Below are 10,523 nucleotides of genomic sequence, written 5' to 3' on the forward strand. Positions count from 1 at the left end.
ACTTAGACACTAATCCAATAGTTTATTGATCACATGGACAACAGTTCGCATTGCTTCAGCCCAAAATCTTCCTGGGACATTCTTCGTGTGTAGCATGCTTCGACAAATTTCTGCAAGATGTCGATTCTTTCTCTCAGCTACACCATTTTGTTGAGGTGTGTTGGCACATGTGAATTGATGACGTATACCACATTCTTTTAGATAGCGATTGAATTCTTCCGATGTGTATTCTCCTCCATTGTCTGAGCGTAGACACTGAATCTTCTTTCTCACTTCTCCTTCGACCGTTGTCTTGAATTCTAGAAACTTTGAGAATGTTTTAGATATTTCTTTCATGATGAAAACCCACACATATCTCGAATAATCATCAATGAACGTCACCATGTACCGCATCCCGCTAACTGATGTCTGCTTGACTGGACCGAACACATCCGAGTGAATTAACTCCAGTGGCTTCTTTGCTCTAAAATTTGACTCCTTGTATGGTAATTGATGAGCTTTACCATACTGCTATCCAGCAAAAACAATATCTGTTTTGACTTCAAGTTGAGGTAAGCCTTTAAGCATGGATTTCTCCATTATTACCTTTAACTTGTGATAGCCAACATTTCCCAATCGTGCATGCCATAGATCAGATGTCTCGTTCTTTCGAGTCTTGTCTACATATGCAGACTCCGCTGAGAGCACATAGATGGACTCCACTCTCCGTCCTTCCATTGTTGGCTTTTCTGATATTTTAAGATCTCGATAGACCTTCACATCTTGTGGGCCAAACAAGACATAGTTGCCTGACGATGTTAGTTGCGATACCGACAACAAGTTCTTCTTCATATCTGGCACGTGATACACATTATGTAGTGACACCATGTCAGATTTATTACCAGGCATGATCGTCATTTTTCCAATCTAAGCAATTGGAAGTTGTGCATTGTTGGCTGTAAGTACCATGCGACTCCCTTTGTACTCCTTCACGTCTTGTAGTTTGTTCTGATCGCCAGTCATGTGATTGGAGCATCCTGAGTCAATGATCTAGTCATTTTCATAGTTGATACGCTCTCCCATCATTGTCATGAGTGCCAACTCGTTTTCTTCTATGGCACATAATGCCTCAGCATCCCATTCATCCTCTATTTCCTTTTTGGAAGTTACGACATTGCTTTCCATAGACTTTTTCTTTGACCAACAATCCTTGGACATGTGGCCCCACTTTCCACAGTTGTTGCAGTTGCCTTCGAACCTCCTCCCCCGAGAACTCTTATTGTCGGTCTTTTAAAATCTCCATGGTTGTGAGGTTCCTGGTTGACTCTTCCCTTTCTCAACATTTTTGTATCCTTCTTTAGAAGGTGGCTTGAAATTCCTCCGACTTTTACTTGTGTAGAGTGCTTCTTCTTCACTCTTTAGCGTGATGCCTCCCATTTTCTTAGCCATAGTGTGACAACCGGAAATTTCCATTATGTACGAACTTTATCAAGTCAATAGAAGTTATAACAGTCACAGTAAATTTTCAGACTTTTCCGTATAAGTTTGAGTATTTTGGGATTTACACTTAAGGAGATATCGGGAGAGTGGATGCACTAGGGTTTTGTGCAACACTGTTATTCCAAAACTCTATTATATTAGAGTTCATTACAGGAATAAAAATATTTTCTGCCAAAAATCCCAGGACTATAAATATAATTCTTAACCAAATTATTTCATTTGTTACATTTCCAACTAGAGAAAAGGCATTTTCTCTCTCATAGATCTTCGGGGTTTCATCCCAAATCGTGAGTACCTCTCTCTAGTTGTATTATATGGCTTATAACATATTTAATAACATAGATTACATAACAAAACTGCACGATTCGAGAGTTTACCGCCCAAGAACGTTCTTGGAGAGTAAACTCTTTTACAAGGGTTAAATGATGCCTAGTCCCTTCCCCTTGTTAAGTAACTTTATTAGGCTTATATGTATGTGTATTTAAGACTAGAAAACATTCAAGAACACCAAGATTTAGGTGTTCACGGCCCAAGAAGTTCTTGGACCGTGAACTCCAAAAATCAAGGGCCAAAGAGTGTTTTAATCACTCCTAAAGCCTTGGACAATAGCCTCAATTATTCCAAGTAAATTTAGGGACCTTAAAACATCAAAAACCCCTCCCAATGTGAGATTACGACCCTAATCTCCATTACAAATGGTTCATGGGCCGTGAACATCAAGAAGGGGTGCCAAAATGTGCCTAATGCCTTCATTAGCCTTAGAAAATTGTCTAGAACCTATCCTAATTGAGTATGGGACTTGAAAACATAGAAATAACCATTTCCAAATGAGTTTACGGCAGTAAACTCAAAAGGAAATGGCCTTGGGGCCGAAAACTCCTAAAAGGAGTGTCTTAAAGCCCTAAACTATTCCAAGGAGTTAATCACCAAGTAGAATTGCTTCTAGAAATCAAATAACACTTCAAAACACAAAATATCATTAAGCTTGGGAGCTTACGGCCGTAAACTCAAGGGTTTACGACCTTAAACTCCTTGTGTGGGGTTTAATGAAGAATAAACTCATGTATAGGGTCTTTTGGAACCCTAAACCCCTATAGCCTTGTCCCACAACAACATAGATGCAACCCTTAGGACTTATAACACTTATACAAAGTGTTTTCGTGTCCTAGAGTGTCCCAACTTAATTTATTAGTTATTATTTGGCTAATTAGTTATATATATATATATATATATATATATATATATATATATATATATATATATATATATGTTCATTATATGATAACTTGGCTCGAGCGTGTGTACAAGTCTCCATTTGCCACCTAGCACCGTATCCGATACTTCAAACCAATCTACTCACTGCAAGTGAGTTCATACCCCTCTAACTAACCTTTGAAATACTTTTAAATGTTTTAAATGCTTTTATGGGGGGGGGGGGGATTAAAAGTTGAGTACTTATTGTTATTACGTTAATCACATGTGATTAATAACTACCAAACCAATGATTTTACTACTGTTCAAACTGTTTATCAAACTGTTTTACTTCAAACTGTTTTACAAACTCTTTTATTTATCAAATAACTTTACTTAAACTTTGTTATACTTGTTATAAATTGCATGCCTGTATATGTATAATTATATAAGAAATGTTTAAAAGGCTTAGGAAGGCCGTCCACCCTATTTCCTTTTCGCGCTTGAGATGTGGTCTGGTGGGATATCGGGTAGCCGTCTAAAGGTCGTTTCAATATTAATTATATATCATGTGTACATATATAGTCATAAAAGTTCTTCCAGATTCATTCGTACCAGTTACCTCATTAGTGTGTTACCATATGGGTAGCACGGGATAATACTTATACAATTGCTAGATCAATGAGCCAGTTCATTCATGAGTCAGTACTTATTACTATGAGAACATATACATTACATTACGAGAAGAACATATACAACTATACTAGAAAGAGAACATATATAATGATACTAGAATGAGTAACAATATATTACATATACATGAATACGTTAACAAATTGTGATCCACTGTATCAGAGCATGCCTTCAATGTCATGGCCCGAGTTGTAGCCAGAGTCTCTTGGAGGGAGAGCGTGAGTTTGCGTATAGATTTATACTGGATTGACTATCCTACACCTTGCTGCTAGCTACAGCCGGACCTGCAGGTCTGCGGGTGCCAAATGTCATTTCTTTTTACGACCTACATTTGTCGTTGTTACCCAGTCGATAGTATGGTACAATAAATCACACAATACCTTAATATAAATCCGGTTTAAGGTAGTTAGTACAGTAGTAGTTCCTATAATACAACACTACAGTACTACAATAATTTACCCCTTTACATATGTTTAGTGATTATTTCACTTAAATATTAATGTACAAACTATATTTTGTTAATGATAGTTACACTTGGGAAATTACACACTTTTACAATAAACGAACGTACAAAACAGTTATGCCTTGGTAGAAGGCTACTTTTAATAGAAAATATAGGTTTTTCTGAGAGATTCAAACTTTTACAAACTCTTACAAACATTCACATACTTTTATCACCAATGTTTACAAACTCATACTTTAGAACCATGTTCAAACGTTTTGATTCAAACACCGACACTAAAATACTTATGAACTCACCAGCTTAATGCTAATAAACTCTTTCAAAGTAACTTGTATTCTCAGGTCATCAGTAGACAGGTACCGTGACCAACTTTTGAGAAGATGGAGCGCATCCAAGACTCATCTTATTATTTTGATTTACATTTTTAGTGTCTATAACTGTACAGAACACACTTGTATTAAAATTATATATTTAATGCAATGGATGATGTTGTTTGCTTATTTATTGTTATACTGTGTTGTGATACTTTACATGACGTCCTCCGCCCCAGAACGTTTCCGCCGTTCTTGGTTTTGGGGTGTGACACATAGCTTCTTGGCTGGCTAACAAATTCTCAAACTCTACACGTGATGGCTGAACGGGCCATCCTTGTACATCAGTAACAAAGCTTCTATATTCCGGCCTCAGTCTATGGATAATGATCCTCTTCATTCGAGCTTCTGCAATGACGGATTGCGGATCTAGTTCAGTAATCTCCTGACATATCGATTTGACCTTGTGGAAATATTGAGCAATCGTCATGTCACGTTGTGAGATTGATAATAGCTCGTTCTCCAAAAGTTGTAGTCTCGTATCATTCTTCTTTGAGAAAATCATCACAAACGTGTCCCAAGCTTCTTTCGGGGTGTTCTCATCCCGAATATGCTCCAACATCTCTTCTTCAATTATGGTCTTCAAGGCAAACATTGCTTTGCCTGCTTTGATTTTCCATTTGCACAAAGCACCATTAACGTCTTCCTCTGGTGGTGTAGTTTCGTTTCCGCCAACAACCTCCTATAGATCTTGTCCTTGTAAGTAGGACTTCATACATGTTTCCCACGTTTTGTATTTGTTGTTGTTGATTTTCTTGATTCTTCCGACAACTTGGAGATCACCCATCGTGTTGGTAGTACATCGGTAATACCAAACAAGCTAGTTTCGACACTAAACTTGCAGAGTCACAAACTACTCACGATACAACGAGAATCACTCGTTCTCACTATCTAACATACTCTACATGCTTCCATATGTTTCTAGAACATTCTATCATGTTCTGGAGAGGTCTAGGTTGCTCCAGTGTCTTCTAGAATGATCCATAACCTTCCAGGGTCTTCCATGTCATTTTAGAGTATTCTAGACTCTTCCGGTATATTCCAGAGTCTTCCATAGTCTTCCATAATGTTCTAGAATCTTCTAGAACATTCCAGAACAAGCTAAACCCTTCTAGATAATATTTGTTCGTATTGGGCAAGTGATGATCTTTAACAATTAATACAATCACGATTGATTTGTCATATTTTGGCAAGAGCTGAAACTGCATTATCATATGCCATTAGATTATCTAGATGTATTGATATAACGCATTTGGGCATCTTATCACACCATCCAATCTAGAAACAGGATATGTAGAAATAGCAGTCTATTTTCGTTAATTTGGTTTATTATATATAGCATCGTATTTTTATTTCTTCTTATTAGCATTCTGCGTTAAATGTATATTGATATACTGGTATAAAGATTACCAATTTCTAAAAAAGGGACCCCCAACACCGACGACTGAAACAACAATATCACCACCAAGCTAACAACCAACCTTGCGAAAAGCAAGCCAACCAGGTGCAAAAAAGTCAACATAAAGAAAACAACCAGGGACAATAAAAACCAAACTCCACAAAGATTCTAGAGGCAAAATGAAAATTCAATGAACATAAAACTAAAAAAACCCCATGCATCCGGGAAAAATTGGTCAAAATACCATAGAAGAAATAATTTTACAATAAATAGCTTGTTAGCTACAACAGCAGACACGCCTCCAACACTGAAAAATCCACCTACTTAAAAACTTTAGAGGAAGAAAATGAGATCAATGATGACAACAATTGAGAAATCCACATCTGATTCCTCTTTAAATCGACCAGAATCTAGCTCCAAACAAACGAATCATACAATTGATTACGCATACTGTGATTCTAGTTCCAGACCCGGTTGAATCGTTTTCCAAGATCTGCTTCTAACCGGCACCTCCATATATCAAGATCAGCTTCTTCCTCCGATTTCATCATCAATTACAACAATTGAAATAAGACCTGAAAGTGACAAAATCAAACAAAAAATTGCTTCCGAATCAATTAAACAAAGAAAACCAAATTAAAGAACATAACCTTTCCTGGGGTTTCAAAATACAAATTGCAATATCACCCAATTTTCTTTGATATGAAACCATAGAGAGGATCTTTTGATTTTTTTTTTTTTTTTTTTTTTTTTTTTTGATATTCACGAAGATGATGCACTAAAATAGGGCTTATACATGATCGTTTGAAAAGAAAATAAGGTTCAAATTAGAAGAATGAATATGGTTAGCAATTAATTCCTTTCAAACGATGAATATGGAATCAAATCAAATTAAAATAGATATCACATGATATCAGTTATAGATATCACATGAGGTGGAGATGTAATTGACAGGTGTTACACGAAGGCGCGACAAAAATGGAATTTTACATTGAATGAAAATCGATGCTACAAGTGAAACGTGGCAGAAAGAAAACTTTTTTTTTATTAAGATAGGTAGATCTATGGTGTCATTGCTTGCTGATTTAGCTATTATGTGTGGTTAAATGGTAGATCTATGGTGTCATTGCTTGCTGATTTAGCTATTATGTGTGGTTAAATTATTTCTATGCATTGGAAGATTTGGTTTATTTGGTTTATTTGTAGTGTAATTGCTTGCTGATTTAGCTATTATGCATGGTTAATTCTTTTCTATTCATTTGAAGATCTAGTTACTTGATGTTTGGTAGGGGTGTTTATGTGGCGGTTTGGATCAGAAAAATAAAATTGTGAACCATGATAATGGGGCGGGTACCTTGCTAGCACTAACCGTTACTGAACCAAATTGATAAAAAAACGAAACTTAACCGAACTGGATAAAATAGGTAACCATGGTTCAGTTCACGGGTATCCGTTAAATATAAAAAATAAAAATCAATAAAAACTACAAATTACATTTCAACAAAACAAATTCTGAAAATAAAAAACTAACAAAAAAAATCAATGCTTGCTAATATACACATACATTTGGATTTACGCATGAGAAATGTATTATATTTAAACTACAAGAATTTTTTTATATTTAAGATACAATCAAATTAGATTGTATGTACGGTTTAATGATCGAGAAACTGCTTCAATTCGAATGAATCAATTTGGGTATTATCGATGTAGATGTAGATATAGATATAGATATAGATATAGATATAGATATATATATAAATATATATATATATATATATATATATATATATATATATATATATATATATATATATATATACACACACTAGGTTAAAACCCGTGGAACCCACGGGTGCTGTTTTTGAATTGAATTTAAAAATTAATTATTTAATAAAATATTATATCATAACTTATAAATTGTAATATTGAATATTTAAATAATTTTTTTATTGGTAATTATTTAATTACTAACTAAATGGGAAGCATTTAATTAGAAATGAAGATTTTTGAAAACTATTTTTTTTTATTCATCATTCTAATTGGACATATGCAGATGATACAATACCAATGTGTGTAATGAAATTAACATAAAATACAACAATACGTAATTATAAAAAAATACAGTAATATGATGGATTAAGTGCGATGTCAAATCTGTTGAAGGGTGTAATGATTATTGTTTTCGAATGGTCTGTGTTCGATTGGTTATTGGGTTTGTATACAGGGATCGATTTTAAACGGAGGTTAAAGATTGTGGGAACGAATAACTGTTAAATTCGATGTTTTCTGGAACGAAGCCTTGGTTATTAAATGAATCATACGAAGGATCTGTTATTTGATTTTGGAATTGGGGCGAATAATCGAACGATTTGGAGTTGCGAATTTGATTTTGAAAAGCCAATCAGTTGGGTTTGCATATGAAAACAGATAAGTTTTGATTTTGGATTCGCAATTGGGTTAATTGGGTTATTGATTGAGGGACGATTCGTGAAGAAAAATACGAAGTCAAGAAGGACTGTGAAATGTGATTTGTTCAATAATGGAGTCAAATGCAGTTCACGTGTAAAAGCAAAAATGTTCGCATTTGGTAATACAAATCAAAATTGGGTTTCGCATATGAGGTTGTATGGATTGGGGTTAAAGATGCGAAGGTGATTATGGTTAATATTCATTTCGTATTTGGTGAGACAAACAACTCAAATGCGAATGAACTAAAAAAAAAAAAGACTGGAACATGCGAAGAAAGAGGGTGAATGAAGAATGTGAATTTTACAATAGAATGCGAATTGGGGAAGAAAGCTAATAATTTCGAATTTTTATTATACAAATTGATTGATTTATTTATCTGTCTTAATTGTTAACTGCGATATATCAAATACTTATCAAGTTAGGGGCAATATGGTATTTACATATATAGCAATATTTTTATTATACAAATTGATTGATTGATTGATTTGTCTTAATTGTTAATTGCGATATATCAAGCAGATGAAGTAAGATCGATTGTTTTGAAATGCGATGTCAAATCTGTTGAAGGGTGTAATGATTATTGTTTTCGAATGGTATGTGTTCGATTGGTTATTGGGTTTGTATACAGGGATCGATTTTAAACGGAGGTTAAAGATTGTGGGAACGAATAACTGTTAAATTCGATGTTTTCTGGAACGAAGCCTTGGTTATTAAATGAATCATACGAAGGATCTGTTATTTGATTTTGGAATTGAGGCGAATAATCGAACGATTTGGAGTTGCGAATTTGATTTTGAAAAGCCAATCAGTTGGGTTCGCATATGAAAACAGATAAGTTTTGATTTTGGATTCGCAATTGGGTTAATTGGGTTATTGATTGAGGGACGATTCGTGAAGAAAAATGCGAAGTCAAGAAGGACTGTGAAATGTGATTTGTTCAATATTGGAGTCAAATGCAGTTCACGTGTAAAAGCAAAAATGTTCGCATTTGGTAATACAAATCAAAATTGGGTTTCGCATATGAGGTTGTATGGATTGGGGTTAAAGATGCGAAGGTGATTATGGTTAATATTCATTTCGTATTTGGTGAGACAAACAACTCAAATGCGAATGAACTAAAAAAAATGACTGGAACATGCGAAGAAAGAGGGTGAATGAAGAATGTGAATTTTACAGTAGAATGCGAATTGGGGAAGAAAGCTAAGAATTTCGAATTTTTATTATACAAATTGATTGATTTATTTATCTGTCTTAATTGTTAACTGCGATATATCAAATACTTATCAAGTTAGGGGCAATATGGTCTTTACATATATAGCAATATTTTTATTATACAAATTGATTGATTGATTGATTTGTCTTAATTGTTAATTGCGATATATCAAGCAGATGAAGTAAGATCGATTGTTTTGAAATGCGATGTCAAATCTGTTGAAGGGTGTAATGATTATTGTTTTCGAATGGTATGTGTTCGATTGGTTATTGGGTTTGTATATAGGGATCGATTTTAAACGGAGGTTAAAGATTGTGGGAACGAATAACTGTTAAATTCGATGTTTTTTGGAACGAAGCCTTGGTTATTAAATGAATCATACGAAGGATCTGTTATTTGATTTTGGAATTGGGGCGAATAATCGAACGATTTGGAGTTGCGAATTTGATTTTGAAAAGCCAATCAGTTGGGTTCGCATATGAAAACAGATAAGTTTTGATTTTGGATTCGCAATTGGGTTATTGATTGAGAGACGATTCGTGAAGAAAAATGCGAAGTCAAGAAGGATTGTGAAATGTGATTTGTTCAATATTGGAGTCAAATGCAGTTCACGTGTAAAAGCAAAAATGTTCGCATTTGGTAATACAAATCAAAATTGGGTTTCGCATATGAGGTTGTATGGATTGGGGTTAAAGATGCGAAGGTGATTATGGTTAATATTCATTTCGTATTTGGTGAGACAAACAACTCAAATGCGAATGAACTAAAAAAAAATGACTGGAACATGCGAAGAAAGAGGGTGAATGAAAAATGCGAATTTTACAGTAGAATGCGAATTGGGGAAGAAAGCTAAGAATTTCGCATTTTTATTATACAAATTGATTGATTGATTGATTTGTCTTAATTGTTAATTGCGATATATGAAATACTTATCAAGTTAGGGGCAATATGGTCTTTACATATCGTTGTCAAAGGTTGGTCTGTTTCTGAAAGATCCAGTTTTTTCACATGGACAATTGTATGTTGCCTTATCTAGAGTTCAGAGTAGAGAGGGATTAAAATTATTAATTTTAGATAAAGATGGCAAACTCACAAATAAAACTTACAATGTTGTTTATAAGGAAGTTTTTCGAAATTTGTAGCCAACTTTTTTGTAACGTCGTTTTATTCAATTTTAGGAAATCACACTTAATCCATCATATTACTGTATTTTTTTATAATTACGTATTGTTGTATTTTATG

General features: G+C 34.3%; 1 long non-coding RNA gene across 1 annotated transcript; it reads right to left on the reverse strand.

The window, feature by feature from the left end:
• Window positions 1-5,842: 5,842 nt before the first annotated feature.
• Window positions 5,843-6,461, reverse strand: LOC144998254 (uncharacterized). Its single transcript, XR_013660217.1, has 2 exons — window positions 6,247-6,461; window positions 5,843-6,171 (listed from the first exon to the last, which is right to left on the reverse strand). It is a non-coding gene; the product is annotated as an uncharacterized LOC144998254 (long non-coding RNA).
• Between the last annotated feature and the right edge of the window lie 4,062 nt (window positions 6,462-10,523).

The sequence above is a fragment of the Lactuca saligna genome, chromosome 5 (assembly GCF_052625555.1).
Source record: "Lactuca saligna cultivar CGN05327 chromosome 5, ASM5262555v1, whole genome shotgun sequence".
Classification (NCBI taxonomy): Eukaryota; Viridiplantae; Streptophyta; class Magnoliopsida; order Asterales; family Asteraceae; genus Lactuca; species Lactuca saligna.